The sequence below is a fragment of the Theropithecus gelada genome, chromosome 4 (assembly GCF_003255815.1).
Source record: "Theropithecus gelada isolate Dixy chromosome 4, Tgel_1.0, whole genome shotgun sequence".
NCBI lineage: Eukaryota > Metazoa > Chordata > Mammalia > Primates > Cercopithecidae > Theropithecus > Theropithecus gelada.
In genome coordinates, this window is record NC_037671.1 from 37,894,249 (window position 1) to 37,915,843 (window position 21,595).

A 21,595-nucleotide genomic window follows, 5' to 3' on the forward strand; every position below is an offset into this window, starting at 1 on the left:
GTGAAGCTTAGTCTACCCAGTCTGAAAGTTTAGGAGCAACCATATTTCTGTTTTGGGTTAAACTTGTAATTACTGATATTTGTATCAATAAGACAGCTTAGTAGGTAACAAACCAGAAACATAGGTTTATTCTAAGCCTACTATGTGACAGAAGTTTCCTCACCTATAATACAACGTCAAGACATGCTGGATTATTTAATAAATAGTTATCAAATGCCACAAATTTAATATCAAATATATAATGGCTTAAACACCTGTAACTGCATCTTGGCTTCAGATGTCAAAAAACCAAACTAAATGGCTATTTCTCCAATGATATACAAAGGTTAAATGAATACAGATGCTCCTTCTTCTTTAAGAGTCCTAATCTCATTCACAAATATATCTGAATAACAATGGTAAATCCAAAGACAACAACATCAATAACTATCTTAGCTATATCCCTTACTGGAAATAATAAAGTGTGAAAGAATCAAGAGTCTACTATAACTTCACAAATCAAATTACTTAATAACCTCCCCTGAAATGTTAGGAGGTCAATTTTGGGAGGCCTAATTCCTTGTTCCACCCCAATTTACCAAGCTCATTACCAGGGTAATTTCATATTAAAATAAGAGGCTTTTTATCTTAAGACAAAATAGGAAAAATGCATACAGATATCTATTTTTTCTTGATCAGTTAAACTGTTTTTTGAGACAGAGTCTTGCTCTGTCTCACCCAGGCTGGAGTGCAGTGGCACAATATCAGCTCACTGCAGCCTCCACCTCCTGGGTTCAAGCAATTCTCCTGTCTCAGCCTCTGAAGTAGCTGGGATTACAGGTGTGTGCCACCACACCCGGTTAATTTCGTATTTTTAGGGTTTCACCACGTTGCCCAGGCTGGTCTCGAACTCCTGACCCTCAGGTGATCCACCTGCCTCAGCCTCCCAAAGTGCTGGGATTTCAGGCGTGAGCCACCATGTCTGGCCTAGACTCTTCATTTCTAGGAAAAACAATACTCTGAAACTTTACAACTACTTTTAATATTAAGGGTATTTATTCTTTCTATTTAAGTTTTTGATGTAATAAGAAAAATGGATGGCTGGTAATATAGCATAACAGTCATCAAGCAATATGGTAATTTGGATTTCATAAGAAAATCCTGACTGGGTGCAGTGCCTCACACCTGTAATCCCAGCACTTTGGGAGGCCGAGGCAGGCGAATCACCTGAGGTCAGGAGTTTGAGATTAGCCTGGCCAACATGGCAAAACCCCATCTTTACTAAAAATACAAAAAATAGCCAGGTGTGGTGGCACGTGCCTGTAATCCCAGCTACTCGGGAGGCTAAGGCACGAGAATCACTTGAGCCTGGGAGGCGGAAGTTGCAGTGAGCCGAGATCATGCTACTGCACTCTAGCCTCCAGCCTGGGCAACACAGGGAGACTCTGAAAAAAAAAAAAAAAAAAGAAAGAAACAGAAAATCCTTTATTTCTACTTCTGTAATATAACAGCCTATACTCAAAATTAGAGATTTCCTAAAATGCTTCTAACACTGGCTGATCTACTTTAGATCAACGACTTGTAGAGAGACTAAAAATCACTCGTTCTATTATACTCATTTCATGCCCAATAAGACAACTATTACCTTCCAAATAAAAATTCAAATCTAACTCATTCTACTTTTGAACTACATGATCTCAATGAAGCTCTAAAATTCTATGATTCTATGACCTGGTAATATCACTCTCAATATCAATATAGCCCAGAAACCAGCTTCAAATCGAATTCCTGCAGTTAATCATTTAATTGAATTACCTCTAGCCCAGGCCTGAGAAATGAGAAAAACTGAACAGGAATGGTGTAGACACTAGGTGCCAGAATGTCCACAGGACATTTATGCTCTGAAGCTTTCTAACCTTTTCTTCTTTCTTTTGATTTGCTAAATCTTCTCTGTATTGTTCCAAATATGTGCTGCCGAAGTGAGTACTCACTATCCTTTTTTAACCCACCAGTATTAATACCATCTTGACGTGTTCCCCTTGCAGACACAGAATGGGGTCTAGGAAACTTGGGTCAAACTGGAAAGGGCCTAACTCTTGAGTCAGCTCCTCCAAACAAGGGCAAGAGCTGGAGTGTCTGGGTAGAGCTGGCATACGGCATTTTAGTTTATGTCCCACAGTCATAAATGCTGATAATTCCTTCTGCTATACTTACTTTTAGAATGCTCTAGATAAAATTAACTTGTGGCAAATTGAAAGTTCATTCTGGATTGGAAAACATTTAAAAAATAAATTCAACTTTAAAATTTTCAAATACAGTCATGCTTCACTTAAGGATGGGGATACATTCTGAGAGATGTGTCATCAGGTATTCTCATCATTGTGGGAACATCTTAGAATGTTCTTACACAAATCAAGATGGAGCAGCCTACTATAACCTAGGCTAAGTGGTATAGCGTATTGCTCCTAGGCTACAAATCGGTATAGCATATTACTGTACTGAATATGGTAGGTAACTGTAACACGATGGTAAGTACTTGCGTATCTAAACATTGAGAAAGTAGAGTAAAAATAAGGAATTATAATTTCGTAGGACCACTGTCCGATGTGCAATCTGCTGTTAAACAAAATGTTACGCAGCATATGACTGTACATGCATACTAGAGAGGTTCTACAGGGAGTCTGAGGTTTAAGATATTTTTATTGAATTTGCTGAGGGTGGTGACGCACACCTGTAAGTCCCACCTACTCAGGAGGCTGAGGTGGGAGGACTGCTTGAACCTAGGAGTTCGAGGCTGCATTGAGTTATTATTGCAGCACTGCAATCCAGCCTGGGTGACAGAGTGAGACCCTGTCTCCATTAAAAAAAAAAAAAAGATATTTTTACTGGAGTAAAAATGGATGTTTCTAAAGAGGTTACGAGTTCTAAATATTTAAAACTCTGCCCAAGAAATTTAGACTAATAACATTTTTCATTAAAAAAAAAAAAAAAAGATTTGCTGAGCAAAGTAAATTTCAGCTCATGTATTGTGGAATGTCTCAAGCATAGAGATTTATTGTCCTAGTAGCTCACAACTTAGTTGACAGATTTTTTTTGTCTGAAGTTTATTGTTGGAAGTATCATCTTCCTCCCTTAAGGAGAGTACATTTAATGGGGGAGGAAATTATCAGTACATTTGTTGTGGCTTTTGGTTGATCGAGTTTGAATGTTTTCAAAACAGGAAATCCAGAGACTCTGCAAGGATTCCTGCCTGTGCGTTAGTTTCCTAGGCTGTTTTTCAGCTTGATGTATGTACTTGATATTAAAATTATATAAGCAATCTCAGAAGTTCTCTTTAGATGTGATAACCCATCATTAGTGAGGGAAAAAGACTGGCTACTAATAAACATGTTGGGAAAGATAAATGAAGTAACTGTGCCAAAAAAAAAAAGTCAAACTGTAACAAAGGCATAATTAAGAAAGCGAAACATTCATTGTAGCTCGTCTTTCTCAGAGAGACAATAAATGACAGAACTAGTGTCTGATGCTGTAATAGGACAGTAAACATTTGTGGTAGCTCTTATAAATATTTTCTACTTTACATGTGGACTAATCTTTTTTTTTTCTTCCTGGTAAATCTAACCCTTCAAAATTGGACCCTGTAGTACTATAAAATCTTAAACGGATACACGTCCAGATACATACACCCCAGTTTATATAAAAAAACCAAAACCATCACTTTGTAATACTGATAATATTCGGAATGTCAGAGTAAAAGGAGGTATCACAGCCTCATGGTGAATACAGCCCATTGATTCTCTACATCTACAAGTAGCAAAGGGCATTGCTGGGTTAACTGGTTTCTAAACTTGGAACACTGATGTGACAAGTTCTACAAGACTGCTGACAAGAACTCACATACTACTTGGAGCCACGAAAGACTGCTGATTGCCACAGTCAGGGGCCCCACTTGTGGTAACAGATGCAGATGTGACTAGTTCCTATAGCTCCACTTATTCTTTTTAATGTTATCTTTAAAACTGCTACCAAAAAAGCCAAAACAAAACAAAAACCATGGCAGCTCTGGCTGTGGAAGACCTGTGGTTGCTTTTTGACCTGGCATCTTTTAGTGCAAATACTAACTTAATAAATATTTAATAATAACCATCATGACTCACTGGGAGTGCAGCCTCTAGGGCTCAGGAGGTCTGTTGCTAATCCCAACCAGCATGATTTACGGGAAGTAAATCATCTATGACGTGCCCAAAGAGAATAAAAGTACATACAGGATGCTTCTACTTAGGGCTTTTTTGGTAGAGAAAGAAATAAACAAGTTAAAAAGAGACAACATTTTTTTCCTGACTTAAAGACTATGTAACTTAAAGGGGGAGGGAGGTCCTCCAAATCCCCACAAACTCAAACCAAACCAAATTACCCAAGCTTAGCTGCGCAATCGGAGTGTAACCACATCAAGCGAGCTGCAAAACATCACTTAAACTGGAGCTCTGACTTATTGTTCTCTTACTGCCCTAGAGCAATTTTGTTTTGAAGAGCACAGAACACCCTGTTCTGAATGTGGCTGGCACATGAACTCGATGTGCTGACAGCAATTTGTACTCCGATTAAAATAGGGGGGAAAAAAGGAAAGAGAGTGCACAGCAGTAACAAAAATGAAATGCAAGAACCCCTAAACCATGCAATTTGTATTTTAGGAAGCAAAACTGAGAAAGAGGCTCCATAACTTAAAAAACAAAAAAAAAACCAAAAAGCTGTAAATGCTCCAGCCTAAAGACATTAGCTCTGGTAAGTGTCTATTTTTCCTTTTCTAATTATAGCAGTTGGTGTCTGATAGCTTTGCACTCATTCTCAAAACAATTACTGGGTCATGGGGATCTGAATGGGAATGTTGTAATGGCATTACTACTAGACAAGACTGGTTATGTGGCCAGAGAAAACCAGGTTGTGACAGGTTACTCCCACTGAGCAAAGGTTTTCTCTGTTGGTTAATTCATGCCAAGTGAGCTTCTCTCTGCCTGTGTCTCCTGCCTAATAGAGCATGGTATCCAAGAGAGTAGGATCTTAATAACCCCCTGAAAAAGCAAGCAGAGATGGCTTTCTAAAAGCAGGAGAATAAGAGAAACACTTCCATCATGCATGGTGGTCAGATTTCCCCTTAACTGTCCCCCCCCTTCCTCCTCTGCACTGTTTTGTACTATTTAGGATGAACACACACCACTGTAAGATTGCTTCTGGAACTGACGGACAGATGCTAGATGCTAACAGGCATGAAACCTGGCTCCTGGAACTGAGTAACATGTATGCAAATGATTTCTTTTCCTTAGTCTAAACAAGAAGTACACATCTAGCAACAAATTCTCCATGAACACCAGCCCTTACCAGTCTTCCCTTCACACCACTATAGCACTTGCGTTAGACCTGGATTCCAGGCCCATTCTGGCACTTTGATTATGACTTTGGGCAAGGTAATTAAAGTGATTTGAAGCTCAGTTTCTTCACTGATAGAATGTGCATAATATACTAGCTAAATGATAATTGTGGAGAGGATTAAATTAGATACTGAATTAGAGCTTTTAATCTAGCACCTGATATTCATTCATTCATTCATTCATATGTTAGGGTGTCTATCATGTGAAAATGCTATTGTAAAGTGTGGATATACAGAGATGAACTACATGAGTGTTAGCTGTAATTATTTTCCTCCACCTAGTGGTAAATTATACCAGATTAAACATGTTTGAGAGCTCTGTGTAAGAAAACATTTAATGGCTCAACACAGAAAGCTGTCAAAGTATGAATAAAATTCTTAGTAGGCAAAGGCAGTATCTTGTACTTCTTTTGTGCCTCACAATACCCAGCACAGAGTTCAGGGCCAGCAAGTAAATATTTATTTAGTGACTAATCTTAAAATAGGGCATTAAGGACAGGGTGGTAATTTTCACTAATTTATATAAATTTTCCTTTTTGACTCTATTAGTATTCCTGTTTTAATAAATTCTAGGAAGCTATACAAATTCTATATTGACATGGAACCTTTGTTTTTTAATACTATTCTAAAATAAATGACCAACTGGCTGGATTTTTTTTTTTTTTTTTGTAACAACAGCAGCAGCAGCAGCAGCAACAGAAGACTTTTTTTTCTTTTTTTGAGACAGAGTCTCGTTCTGTCGCCCAGACTGGAGTGTAGTGGTGTGATCTTGCCTCACTACAACCTCCACTTACTGCAACCTCTGCCTCCTGAGTTCAAGGAATTCTCGTGACTCAGACTCCCGAGTAGCTAGGACCATCATGCCCAGCTAATTTTTGTGTTTTTAGTAGAGACAGGGATTCGCCATGTTGGCCAGGCTGGTCTTGAACTCCTGACCTCAAGTGATCCTCCTGCCTCGGCCTCCCAAAGTGCTGGGATTACAGGTGTGAGCCACTGTGCCCAGCCTCTTTATTTTTTTGTTTTGAGTTGGGGGTCTCACTCTGTTGCCCAGCCTGGAGTGCAGTGTTGTGATCATGGCTCATTGCAGCCTCACACTCGTGGACTCAAGCTATTCTCTTTCCTCAGCCTCCCTAGTAGCTGGGACTACAGGCACACACCACCACGCCTGGCTATTTTGTTGTTGTTGTTGTTAAGAATGGGGTCTCACCATGTTGCCAGGCTGGTCTCATACTCCTGGCCTCAAGCAATCCTCCCACCTTGGCTTCCCGAAGTGTTGGGATTACAAGCGTGAGCAACCATGGCTGGCCAGAAAGACTTATTTTCTACTATGATTTTATTCTACCTGAAGACTTGAAGATATCTTTTTGGAAGAAAGAAATTATATAAATCCAAAATATTTGAAAGAATAAACACTGGCCACTTTAGACCAAGTACCGTTATGACATTATTTTGTGAAAACATATAATAAAGTGGTTCCAAGAATTTGCTCTCTGTTCCTGGACTTACATCCCAGGACATTCATAAATACTTCAAAAGCATATGAAAAACAAAAATGTAAAGTCTCACAGCTCCATCAGATCTCAATATGGGCAGATGTAATCTTTCCTCTATTTTCAATTTTTGGTACATTTTTGGTGTTTCATTTATAAAGAACACGTAGCTAGACATTATTGTTCTCACTTTATAAGACCTTTTGCCTTTAATAAGTGACTTTACCCCATTCATATTTTTTGTAATCACTGACATGAGTGGTTTTATTCTTGTCTTAGGTTTTTTACACGATGTTTTCTTTTTCTTTTTTTTTGAGACAGAGTCTCGCTCTGTCACCCAGCCTGGAGAGCAGTGGCGCGATCTCGGCTCACTACAACCTCTCCCTCCCGGGTTCACGTCATTCTCCTGCCTCAGCCTCCCGAGTAGCTGGGACTACAGGCGCCTGCCACCACGCCCAGCTAATTTTTTGTATTTTTAGTAGAGACAGGGTTTCACCATGTTAGCCAGGATGGTCTCGGTCTCCTGACCTCATGATCTGCCTGCCTTGGCCTCCCAAAGTGCTGGGATTATAGGCGTGAGCCACCACGCCCGGCCAGTGTTTTCTTATTTTTTAAAACAACTTTTGCTCAATTGATGAAGTTTTCCTTGTTCCTCTATTTCCCCACTCCACATGGGGTGGTTTGGAAATTCTACATGCTATTCTTACTAGTACTTTCCATTAAAGTCTGAACAAATCATTTAAAGATATATACACACACACACACACACACACACACACATATATTTATCAATGTTCAGAATCAGTCAGCATAAAGCATTCAATAAAATCCAACATCCCTTCATTATAAAAAACCCTCAATAAACTAAGCATCAAAGGAATATACTTCAAAATAGTAAGAGCCGCCTATGACAATATCTTTTTTTTTTTTTTTTTTTTTTTGAGACAAAGTCTTATTCCATTGCCCAGGCTGGAGTGCAGTGGTGCAACCATAACTCACCGAAGCCTCTATCACCCAGGCTCCAGTGATCCTCCTGCATCAGCCTCCCAAGTAAGCTGGGACTACAGGGGCATGCCACTATGTGCGGCTAATTTTTTTTTATTTTTTTGTAGAGACAAGGTTTCACTATGCTGCCCAGGCTGGTCTTGAACTTCTAGGCTCATGCAATCCTCCTGCCTCGGTCTTCCAAAGTCCTGGGATTACAGGTGTGAACCACTGCACTGAGCTGTCAATATCATACCGAATGGGCAAAAGTTGGAAGCATTCTGCCTAAGAACTGGAACAAAAAAAGGGTGTCCCCTCCTATTCAGCATGGTACTGAGCCACAGCAATCGGTAAATGGCAAGTCCTAGCCTGAGCAATCAGGCAAGAGAAAGAAATAAAAGGCATCCAAATAGGAAACCAGACCTCTACCTCTCACCATATATAAAAACAAACTCAAGATGGATTAAAGGCTTAAATGTAAGGCCTCGAAGCATATAAATCCCAGAAGAAAACCTAGAAAATACTCTTCCGGACATTGCCTAGGCAAAGAATTTATGACTAAATCCCCAAAATCAAATGCAACAAAAAGAAAAACTGACAGTTGGGACCTAATTAAACTAAAGAGCTTCAGCATAGCAAAATAAACTACCAACAAAGCAGACGGACAAACTACAGAATGGGAGAAAACATTTGCATATTATGCATCTGACAAATGACTAATATCCAGAATCTATAAAGAACTTAAACAAATCAACAAGAAAAAATAAATAGCCCCATTAAAAAGTAGGCAAACGACATGAAGAAGCAGTCAACAAACATGCAAAAAATGCTCAACATCACCAATCATCAGAGAAATGCAAATCAAAACCATAATGAGATACCATCTCACACCTGAGTCAGAATGACTATTATTAAAAAATCAAAAAATAACAGATGTTGGCAAGGTTGTGGAGAAAAGGGAATGCTTAAACACTGTTGATGAGAATGGAAATCAGTTCAACTCCTGTGGAAAGCAGTTTGGAAATTTCTCAAAGAACTAAAAATCAAACTACCATTTGACCCAGCAATCCATTACTGGGTATACAACCAAAGGAAAATAAATCGTTCTATCAGAAAGAGAGCTAGCATTTGCAGACATGTTTACTGCAGCATTGTGTGTGTGTGTGTGTGTGTGTGTGTGTGTTTTTGAGACACAGTTTCACTCTGTTGCCCAGGCTAGAGTGCAGTGGCATGATCTTAGCTCACTACAACCTCCACCTCCCAGGTTCAAGCAATTCTCCTGCCTAAGCCTCCCAAGTAGCTGGGACTATAGGCACCCGCCACCACGCCTGGCTAATTTTTGTATTTTTAGTAGAGGTAGGGTTTCACCATATTGGCCAGGCTGATCTTAAACTCCTGACCTCAAATGATCCGCCTACCTCGGCCTCCCAAAGTGCTAGGATTACAGGCATGAGCCACCACACCCAGCTTGTTTTGTTTTGAGACAGGGTTTAGCTTTGTTGTCCAGGTTAGAGTGCAGTGGTATAAATGTGACCCAAATGATCCTCCCACTACAGCCTCCTGAGTAGCCGGCACTACAGGTATGCATCACCATGCCTGGCTTTTTTTTTCTTTTTTTTTTTTCTGTAGAAATGGGGTCTTACTATGTTGCCCAGTTTGGTCTCAAACTCCTGGGCTCAAGTGATCTTGCCACCTTGGCCTCCCAAAGTGCTGGGATTACAGGCATGAGCCACCATGCCCAGCACAGCACTTACTCTTAAGTACAGTTATATTCTTAGTAGCAAAGACACAGAATCAACCTAGGTGTCCATCTACGGTGGATTGGATAAAGAAAATGTGGGCTTCCTTCCACTACGGCCACCATTGGAGAGCAGCAGCCATGGCTCTGTGCTACCCTATGGCCGTGGGCCTCAATAAGAGCCACAAGGTGACAAGAACGTGAGGAAGCCCAGGCACAGCCGCCCTGGCAGGCACCTTACCAAATACACCAAGTTCATGCAGGATATGATCTGAGAGGTGTGTGGCTTCACCCCATACGAGCCGTGCACCATGGAGTTACTGAAGGTTTCCAAGGACAAATGGGCCCTCAAGTTCATCAAGACAAGGGTGGGGATGCACATCCGCACCAAGAGGAAGCAGGAGGAGCTGAGCAATGTCCTGGCCACCGTGACAAAAGTCACTGCCAAGAAGGACAGAGCACTCTGCCCTCCCCTCTCTCCAAAGTAAAGAATAGCTTGACAGACTTGAAAGAAAAAAAAAAAAAAGAAAATGTGGTACATATACACCATGAAATACTATGCAGCCATAAAAAAGAATGAAAGGATGTCCCCTGCAGCAACACAGATGCAGTTGGAGGCCACTATCCTAAGTGAATTAACACAGAAATAGAAAACCAAATACTGCCTGTTCTCACTTATAAGTAGGAGCTAAACTGAGTACACACAGACATAAAGATGGAGACAAGAGACACTGGGGACTCCAAAAGTGAAAAACGATGGAGGGGTAGGTACAAGGCCTATATTCTATGTTCACTACCTGGATGATGGGTTCAATAGAAGCCCAAACCTCAGCATTACAGACAATATATCCATGTAACAAACTGGCACATGTCTCCCCTGAATCTTAAAAATAAAATAAAATAAAATAAAAGAATTAATCAGCATAATCTCCCCTGGAACAAGAAATTAAGACAGCTAGTTGTGGTAGTACACTAGCTTGTAATCTCAACTACTTGGGAGGCTGCAGCAGGCAGATCGCTTAAGCCCTGGAGTTCAAGACCAGCTTGAGCAATATAGCAAGACCCAGTCACTCCGGTGGCTGAGGTGGGAGGACGGCTTGAGGGCAGGAGGTTGAGCTGCAATGAGCCACAACTGTGCCACTGCATGCCAGCCTGGACGACAGAGCAAGACCTCATTTCCAAAATAAATTTTTTTTTTTTTTTTTTGAGACAGTCTTGCTCTGTCGCCCAGGCTGGAGTGCAGGGGCATGATCTCAGCTTACTGCAAGCTCTGCCTCTCGGGTTCACGCCATTCTCCTGCCTCAGCCTCCCAAGTAGCTGGGACTCCAGGCGCCCCCACCACGCCCAGCTAATTTTTTGTATTTTTAGTAGAGATGGGGTTTCGCCGTGTTAGCCAGGATGGTCTTGATCTCTTGACCTCATGACTCGCCTGCCTCGGCCTCCCAAAGTGTTAGGATTACAGGCGTGAGCCACCATGCCCGGCCAAAAAATGTTTTAAAAAATAAAATAATTTTAGACAATTTTGCCTTCCCCTCTTCATTTCCTACCCTCACCACCTTTTGTTAAAATAACCCAGAATCCAGACTGTTATTGTTTTTTTATTATTATTTTGAGACAGAGTCTCCCTCTGTCACCCAGGCAGTGGTATAATCCTGGCTCACTGCCACCTCTGTCTCCTGGGTTCAAGTGATTCTCCTGCCTCAGCCTCTTGAGTAGCTGGGATTACAGGCATGTGCCATCATACCTTGCTAAATTTTGTATTTTTAGTAGAGATGGGGTTTTGTCATATTGGCCAGGCTGGTTTTGAACTCCCAGCCTCAAGTGACACACCTACCCTCCCCTCCCAAAGTGTGGGGATTACAGGTGTGGGCCACTGTGCCCAGTCCAGACTGTTTCATTATTAATATTACTTTTTTTTTTTTTTTTTGAGACAGAGTCTTGCTCTGTCGCCCAGGCTGGGGTGCAGTGGCCAGATCTCAGCTCACTGCAAGCTCCGCCTCCCGGGTTCACGCCATTCTCCTGCCTCAGCCTCCTGAGTAGCTGGGACTACAGGCGCCCGCCACCTCGCCCGGCTAGTTTTTTGTATTTTTTAGTAGAGACAGGGTTTCACTGTGTTAGCCAGGATGGTCTCGATCTCCTGACCTCGTGATCCACCCGTCTCGGCCTCCCAAAGTGCTGGGATTATAGGCTTGAGCCACCGCGCCCGGCCTATTAATATTACTTTTAACATTACAGCTCTACTGCTTCAGAGATCTTTCAGGATAAATGTATCTGATATGGGAATTACTTTTTTTTTCTCGCTACTGTTTCTCATGCCTTGAGTTGTTGCTTCCTATTTTTTTGTTTGTTTTGGTACATCTCACAGTATTTTTTTCAAAAATATGAGTCTGCAAATTCCAAAAAGTTAATTTTGTTTTCGTACATAAATGATAGTTTGGCTGAGTACGGAATTCTAGGTTGAAAATACATATAGCTATAGACAGTGTTCAAAAGCATTGTCTTTGGTGTAATGAGTAAGATTCTTACTCCTTTGCACATAGCTTGTTCTTCCTTGGAAGAGTTCAGAATTTTCTTGTAAGCTACAGAATTCAGAAATTTCACCAGGATGTCTGGGTGAAAAATCACTCCTTCCTCGTGGGTACCACTATCAACTGGCCCTTTCAATCTTAAGACTGTTTTTCTTTCATCGCCTATAGGAAATTTTCTATTAGATGTTTGATTAGATGCATACTACCTCTCCTGGATTTATTATCCGTATCTTCTAATTTCTTTTTCACTATTCATCCCTCTTTTTTCCTGTGTTCTGAGAAATCCTTGGCTGTCTTTCAGATCACCAGATTTCAGGGACTGTCCATTTTGCTCTTCAACCCTTCCTCTGAGTTTCAGTTTTAATCATCATGGTCTAATTTCCAGAAACTTTCTTGTCCTCCCTTTCCTTTTTCAGGGAAGTCGGCTTTTTGACTTGTGAATTTGATGTCCTGTTAACCATTTCTGAAGACAATAATTAGTATTTTTAAAGTTCTCTTCTACTTCTTCTGTTAGTCCACTTTAGTGGTGCTTTTTTTCATGAGATTTGCTGATGATTCTTTGTCGTCTGGCCGTATTATAAAGGAAGGATTTGGGATGATCAAATGACTATAGTTAGCTGGCACCATTTTTCTAAGCAATTGGATATGTTTCCATGGCAGGCCTTTCTGCAAAAGGATGGGCTGATTGCGGGGATCTAAGGGTGAAGATTTCACAAATATTTATTAAGCATTTACTATGAGCTGGGCATGATGGCACAGGAAAGTTGACTTCAGGAGCAGAATACTTTAGCATTATTTACTGTGAAAAGCTGTCTTTTCACTTTTTTCCCCTTTAAATTTGTTTTAAAAGTTCAAAAAAGGCCGGGCGTGGTGGCTCACGCCTGTAATCCCAGCACTTTGGGAGGCCAAGGCAGGTGGATCACGAGGTCAGGAGATCGAGTCCATCCTGGCTAACACGGTGAAACCCCATCTCTACTAAAAATACAAAAAAATTAGCTGGGCGTGGTGGCAGGCGCCTGTAGTCCCAGCTACTCGGGAGGCTGAGGCAGGAGAATGGCGTAAACCCGGGAGGTGCAGCTTGCAGTGAGCTGAGATGGTGCCACTGCACTACAGCCTGAGTGACAGAGTGAGACTCCATCTCAAAAAAAACAAAAAGGTTTCAAAAACTGCATTCATTTTCCCTAGTCTAAGTCCCAACACTTGGAGTCTTTTGAGGCACATTTGATTTTATTATTTATTTTTAAATGTATTTTATTATTTTTCTGTTTTATTTTAGAACCTGGTCTTACTGGTTTTAGCTTGGGAGAAAAAGTCACAGCCAGACCCCAGTCTAGTAGTTTTCAGTCCTTGCCTGCAAACTAGAATAATCTGGGAGTTAAAAAAAAAAAAAAGCCGGGCGCTGTGGCTCACGCCTGTAATCCCAGCACTTCGGGAGGCCGAGGCAGGTGGATCAAAAGGTCAGGAGATTGAGACAATCCTGGCTAACACGGTGAAACCGTGTCTCTACTAAAAGTATAAAAAATTAGCCGGGCGTGGTGGCGGGCGCCTGTAGCCCCAGCTACTCGGGAGGCTGAGGCAGGAGAATGATGTGAACCTGGGAGGCGGAGCTTGCAGTGAGCCGAGATCGCACCACTGCACTCCAACCTGGGCGACAGAGGGAGACTCCGTCTCAAAAAAAAACAAAAACAAAAACAAAACGAAAACAAAAAAACCTTGTGCCTAGAGTTCCACCTTCTGAGATTTGAGATTCTTATTTAACTGGTCTGGGTGTCAGAATTTTTAAAAGCTCCCTAGGTAATTCTAAATTCAGGAAAAGTTGAGAACTACTGCACTGGAGGTTTACTGGCCCTGCTGTTCCCATATTGTTTTATAACAACCCTGATGATTGCTGCACAGCCTGCTCAGGCTGCCTCATACCAGCTGACTATGAGCTTGGAGTTCCGCCTAAACCTGTTGAGAGGAACAGTATGTACCTCTGCATAAGTCCTCTTTACACCTGTCTTGGGTTGGATTTGCTGAGACTAGTTTCCATTGGTCCAACTCCATCAACTTTACATATTCCAGAAATTCTCTATAATTTCTGATCCACTGTTACATTCCTCCCCTTTCCAGCACTATTATTGATTTCTTTTTCTTCTTTTGAAAATCTTTGCTCCCTCCATCTATCATTTCAGTGAGATTTGGAGAGGGAAAGGAGGTACGCCAACAACTGGAACCTGTAGAACACTCTGTTGAAAATTTCACATTTAAAAATACTGCTGACTATCTGCATTCTTTGCATTCAAATGTGGCTGAAAGTACTGAGAGGCAAGAGAACCACATACAGCCAGCATTTTGATGGGCCTCTTCCAACCACTAAAGTTGACAAATCAGACGATGTGAGAGACTGGGGGATGGGGGAAGAGTAATTGGTAACTATTTAGAACCTTATGTAAGTCAGATTTGATTTTCTAAGAAAGCAAAGCTTAAAAGTAGCAATGTAGCCATGACTTGCAATTAAACTTAAGTATAAGGACTGAAGTATCAGTCATCATAATCATATCAATTAGAGTACCTTAGAACACAGTAACTTTTTAAATGAAAGGAAAACTTTGAATAAAAATTACAAGATGGTCATCTTAACTGACACAAGAAAAAGCATAGTGGGATAGATTCTAGAAACTGATCTGCAACCATTAGCATCCTCATACAAAGAGTAAAAATCAAAATTTCTTTGAGAAAGAATAATCCCATCAAACTAACCTAAGCTATCTCCTCCATACACAGACGAATTATGAAAAGGAAGTAAAAGTTTACAATTCAGTAAAAGCCTTCTTGAGTCCATAATGTTATTCTTCCCCCAGAACCTAGAGAAATATGAGTTAGATAAGATTACTATTAAGATACATGATTAATTTGAAGATGGTTATTAAAGGCAAATTAGGTCTCTAATAACCATGGTAGAGCCAAGAGGATTTGCTGATGGATGACATGTAGTAGATAAGAAAAAGAGGAGACAGCCAGGCACAGTGGCTCACGCCTGTAATCCCAACACTTAGGGAGGCCAAGGTGGGTGGATCACCTGAGGTCAGGAGTTCAAGATCAGTCTGGCTAACATGGCAAAACCCCATCTTTGCTAAAAATACAAAAATTAGCTGGGTGTGGTGGTATGTGCCTGCAGTCCTAGCTACTTGGGAGGATGAGGTGGGAGAATCACTTGAACCTGGGAGGCCACAGTTGCAGTGAGCTAAGATGTGCCATTGCACTCCAGCCTTGGCGACAGAAAAAGAAAAAGAGGAGTCAAGGATCTTTTTCTTTAGATCAATTAAAAGGAAGCAAAACAAATTAGTGAAACACAATATATAGGGTAGAAAAAATTAAGTGTCCACTAAATGTCTGACATTCTTGTTCATAACTATTTGTATTAGTCCATTCTCATGCTGCCATGAAGAACTGCCCGAGACTGGGTAATTTATAATGAAAAGAGGTTTAATTGACTTACAGTTTCACATGGCTGGGGAAGCCTCAGAAAACTTATAATCACGGCAGAAGGGGAAGCAAACATACCCTTCTTCACATGGTGGGAGGAGACAGAAAGGCCGGCAGGGTTTCCCTGCCAGACACTTGTAAAACCATCAGATCTCGTGAGAACTCACTCTATTATGAGAACAGCACGGGAGAAACTGCCCCCATGATTCAGTTACCTCCCACTGGGTCCTTCCCATGACACATGAGGATCATGGGAACTACAATTCAAGATGAGATTTGGGTAGGCACATAGCCAAACCATATCACTGTCACACAACCTGTGGGAGTGAGAATTATTCCCATTTTACAGATTTTAAAAAAACTGGATGCTCCAGGTAGTTACGTAACTTGTCTAAAGTCATAAAAATATCAGGGAGCAATTCCAAGATTCAAAACTCAAGTCCATCACTTTCAAAGCCTATCTGTCCCCTCCTCCACACCACTTCATTGTCTCTTTACACAGAAATGGCAGAAATTTAGTAAATCACATATCTATAACAACAAATTGTAATGGTCGATCAGTGTCTATTGTTCTTGTTCACTCTACAGCTGACTTTAGTTCCAGGTTTTATTTTATTTTATTTATTTATTTGAGACAGAGTTTCACTCTGTCACCCAGGCCGGAGTGCAGTGGTGTGATCTCTGCTCACTGCAACGTCCGCATCCCAGGATCAAGTGATTCTCCTGCCTCAGTCTCCCAAACAGCTGGGATTACAGGTGCCCACCACCACTCCAAGCTAATTTTTTGTATTTTTAGTAGAGATGGGGTTTTGCCATGTTGGCCAGACTGGTCTTGAATTCCTGACCTCAGGTGATCTGCCCGCTTCGGCCTCCCAAAGTGCTGGGATTACAGGCATGAGCCACCACACCTGGCCTAGTTCCAGGTTTTATATCTGGTTTCACATCTAAGTGTATCTGGTGATGCTATAAAGAAAAGGCAAACCAGTAAAGACTGAGAAGATTTCAAAAAGAACAAGGTGATCTTGGTTTTGAACAGGGACCACCTTTAGGGTAATCTTTGTTCTCCTCCCCCAGATAGCTAACTTGTTTAAAGGAGGAAAAACCAGGACATTTTAACCTTGATAAATGAAAGTATGACACAATAAATTTCTATAAAATAGATTTGTTCCAGAAAACCAAGGAAGTCTTTTGAGTGAAAAAGTAAAATCAACCATTTACTCTAAAATTTCCCAGGAAAGTACGTTCTATCAAGATGAAAGACAAAAGATTAGTCATTGCCCTTCCTTTTGTTCTTTTTTTTCTTTTTTTTTAAGCGGAGACAGAGCCTTGTTCTGTTGCCCAGGCTGGAGTACAAGTGGCATGATCACAACTCTCTGCAGCCTTGAACTCCTGGGCTCAAGAGATCCTCCTGCCTCAGCCTTCTGGGTAGCTGGGACTAGAGGCATGTGCTATCACACGTGGCTAAATGTTAAATTTTTTGTAGAGACAAGGTCTCTATGTTACTCAGGATGGTCTCAAATTCTTGAGGTCAAGCCATCCTCCTGCCTCAGCCTCCCAAATTGCTGGGATTACAGGTGTGAGCCACCATACCTGGCTCCCTTTGTTGACAGAAACAGAAAAAATAAAATGACATAAAACATAATAAAATACAGGAAGAAAAACCAGGATCTAATGACATAACTAATGAGACTGGAATAGGGTGGAAATAATGGGGAAATGGGAACAGGTTAATAGGGATGAGGGGGGGAATGACACTTTTGAGTATATTGTTTTTTGTATAGTTTAAAATCATGATAATGTTTCACATATCCAAAATAAAACAAATAATTAAAATTAACCAGAGCATGGCAGGAACCCAAAATGCAATATAAACAGTAACAAATGAACAATTTGTTACAACTGAGTAACACAATCACATTGAAGGGGGTGAGGAAGAAAGAAGTTACCTCAGTTGGAAAGCAAGTGTTTTGAATATACACTATAAGGTCAATGACAAAAGGTACTATACACAAATATTTCCTAAAGTCAGTTTATCACAGGGGTCTAGGTTAGCAATTCTAAAACCACCTTACATATACACTAGGATGGAGCCATGAGTATGCTGTGGAGAATGAGAGCCCTTTCTCACTTCTGGAGAATGGTGTTTCAAATGAGCAAAGGGCAAGTAAACTTGCAGTGTTGGATTGGAACTGGAACTGCAACTGCCAGTGAGTATTCATGGTTTTTCACATATATATACAGGCTGGCCAGGCGCGGTGGCTTATTCCTGTAATCCCAGCACTTTGGGAGGCCGAGGCAGGCAGACCACGAGGTCAGGAGTTCGAGACCAGCCTGGCCAACATGGTGAAACCCCATCTCTACTGAAAATACAAAAAACAGCTGGGCGTGGTGGCAGGCACCTGTAATCCCAGCTACTCCGGAGACTGAGACAGGAGAATCGCTTGAACCTGGGAGGCGGAAGTTGCAGTGAGCTGAGATTGCACCACTGCACTCCAGCCTGGGCGACAGAGTAAGACTCTGTCTCCAAAAAAACAAAACAAAACAACAACAACCACTATACACACACACAGGCTGATACGGAAATACATATAGATGTATATGTATGTATGTTGAGGTTCATATGTTCTCTATCTCTCTGTCTGCTAAGAGGGTCTAGGAATGATGACATCTCATAGCAGGAGCAAACCTAGCACTCAGATCTTAGTTTCTAAATGCCTTTCTCCAATAAAAGGAATCAGGGCTCTTTGGTGAAACGGTCGGTTCCAGGTCTGGGGCAGGAAAAATTTAAGACGAGCCATGAGTGTCTTGTGGTACCAGAAAGTAAGGAAGTGCTTTAAAAAAATGGGGATAATATTGAAAGGACACAAAAACAAACTCAAAGGAGTTTCCAATGGTCAAATCTGGGACAATCTGAACAACAAAATAAATAAGAATAGTAATGAATAATAACTTACAGAATAAATACACACAGGTCCATAATGATATAAATCAATTGAATAAATATACACTAGGATTCAAATTGATGTAGAGAGAATAACAGCAATAGAGAATTTACCATTAGTCAAAAGGTACAGTAATAACTGTTGCATGCAAAAATCAGCAAATGTCAAAATGAGTGTGTAAAGTTGTGATATAAAACAAGATAGTACTTCCCTCCTAATATTTTTTAATTACAAAGGGAAAATAGTAACTTTGCAGTAGTGAAACATGGTTTCCCACCTTAACCCAGTGTTCCAAGGTAACATCACCAGTAATGAGACATCAATATCATGTACCTCTTGATAATGATGAAAGGCACAACATCACTTCAGTGGTATTTTCAAAAAATGCATAACCTCAATCTAATTAAAAACATCCCAGAAACCCAAACTGAGGGATATTCTACAAAATGGTCAGTTGTATTCAAAATAGTAGAGTAGGCCGGGTGCGGTGGCTCACGCCTGTAATCCCAGCACTTTGGGAGGCTGAGGCAGGTGGATCACCCGAGGTCAAGAGCTCAAGACCAGCCTGAACAACATGGTGAAACCATGTCTCTAAAAAAAATTAAAAATTAGTCAGGCATGGTGGCGTGCGCCTATAGTTCCAGCTACTTGGGAGGCTGAGACAGGAGAATTGCTTGAACCCAGGAGGTGGAGGTTGCAGTGAGCTGAGATTATATCACTGCACTCCAGCCTAGGTGAGAGAGCAAGACTCCATCTAAAAAAAAAAAAAAAAAAAAAAAGTAAATACAATGCTGGATCTTGAGTTTGATCTTAGACCAGAAAACGACAGTAGTGTAGTAACTGGTGAAATTCAAATAAGATCTGGAAAACAGTTACTGGTACTACATCAATGTTAACTTCCTGATTTTGATAAATGTACTGTGATTAGGTAAGATGTTAACATTTAGAGGAAGCTGTGTGAGGCATATAAGGGAACACTGTATACTAGTTGTGCAACTTTTCTGTAATTCTAAAATTATTTCAAAACAAAAAGTTAAAAAAAATTGACTCCCATCACAAGGATTACCAAAAGCAAGATTTGATTTAATTTAGTCTGCTCTAAAGTTGTCTCCACAGTAGTAATGTTGTGGTATTGTCCATAATTGGGAAAAGTTTTCCCTCTTAGTTGACAAAACCCTCCAGTTTAAAAATATAAATTACTGGGCCGGGCGCGGTGGCTCAAGCCTGTAATCCCAGCACTTTGGGAGGCCGAGACGGGCGGATCACGAGGTCAGGAGATCGAGACCATCCTGGCTAACACAGTGAAACCCTGTCTCTACTAAAAAATACAAAAAAAAAAACTAGCCGGGCGAGGTGGCGGGCACCTGTAGTCCCAGCTACTCGGGAGGCTGAGGCAGGAGAATGGTGTAAATCCGGGAGGCGGAGCTTGCAGTGAGCTGAGATCTGGCCACTGCACTCCAGCCTGGGCGACAGAGCGAGACTCCGCCTCAAAAAAAAAAAAAATAAATAAATAAATTACTGAATCTAGGGAGTTCCTGTATCCATAGGAGTAAACCTCTACCTTTGTATATACATTTGAAATTTTTCATAATAAAAATTTAAAATACACATTATAGACAAGCTTAAGTGCTTACTAATATAGTGAAGATGATTTTCTATCATTCCTACAACTTTTGTAAATGTTTAGAATTCTATGATGGAGTTTTAGGGCTAGTAGGACCTTAAAAATTAAGCAGTTCCACCTTGCCTCACTGCATAGGAAGGATGCTAATGCCCAGAGGTGAGGTCTAGTTGGAGCCAGCCTGAGACCAGGGCTGAGGCTGGAACCCTATCTCCCAACTCCTAGTCTGGAGCTACTTCCCTGATATTCTACATTTAAAGCTCTTCATGTATTCTAAACTTATCCCAAATGACAATTTGGGATAAGTAATATTTGTAATTGCTTCCCAAAACAACAGAATTTTAACTGACTTTCCAAACTCGTAGAAATGAAATATGGGCCGAAAATAGTATATACTTTAAATATAAGAAACTCAGCTATTCTTGTTTTCTGTTTAAATGAACTCTATTTTACTTTTTTTTTTTTTTTTTAAAGTCAAGGTCTCACTATGGTGCCTAGGCTAGAGTGCACTGGCTATTCACCGGTGTAATCATAGCATGCTATCGAACTCCTGGCCTCTAGTGATCCTCCCATCTCAGCCTCCCAAGTAGCTGGGACAACAGGTGTACACCATTACACCTAGCTTTTGAAATCTTTATTTTAAACAGAACTTTTATAATAGTTCATGTTCCCATCCTTGTTGAATGATTTGATTTTTGTTCTTAATGGAAGTATTTCTCTGTTTTCTCACAACTCTCTTTTGAAGGATTTCAGCTCACTAATGACACTTCTCAAGCATTTATCTATGAAGAAAGCCTTTATTGAACACCAAATGTGTGTCAGGCACTGCAGGTAATGCTGAAAACAAAAGGATGAAGAAAGATTCTGGTCCTCAAGCACTCATAGTATATTGGGATAAATGGGCAAATACTGATTACAATGTAAAGTGACAAGTAGTATACACAGTGGTATATATAATTTGCTCTGGGAGGGAAGAAGAGTTAGCTATCTCAGTCCTCAGAGATGCCCCTTCTCCCACTTAGCAAATGAAGAAACGGAAAAGCTTCAGGTTACTCAATAAACACCAAAGCAGGACTTGAACCTAGGTCTACTGATAGGGAATAGAATGAACATTATTATCCAATATTGATCTAAATGATGAACTATTTTTTATCTTGATGACAGCTGATGAGATGGATTTGAGTCCTAAAGAGGATTATAATCTACTGCTCTGTTTAGTAACTCTGTAACCCTGGGCAATTTATTTAAGATCTCTGAATTAACTTTTCTTATCTGGGGACAGGAAATTTTACCTCTTAAGGCTGTGAGAAATAAATGAACAAATATATCAGGCAACAAATATAGTTGCTGGCACACCAAAGAGTTCATAGACTGAGAATTTCTTGTGGATGGAATTACTTTGTATTCATTTTTGAGTTTG

At 40.7% G+C, this 21,595-nt stretch overlaps 1 protein-coding gene and 1 pseudogene across 4 annotated transcripts in view; one reads left to right on the forward strand and one right to left on the reverse strand.

The window, feature by feature from the left end:
• Positions 1–21,595, reverse strand: part of FKBP5 (FK506 binding protein 5) — a 153,996-nt gene that overhangs the window by 25,104 nt on the left and 107,297 nt on the right. The window lies entirely within an intron of this gene.
• Positions 9,758–10,104, forward strand: LOC112622103 (annotated as a pseudogene).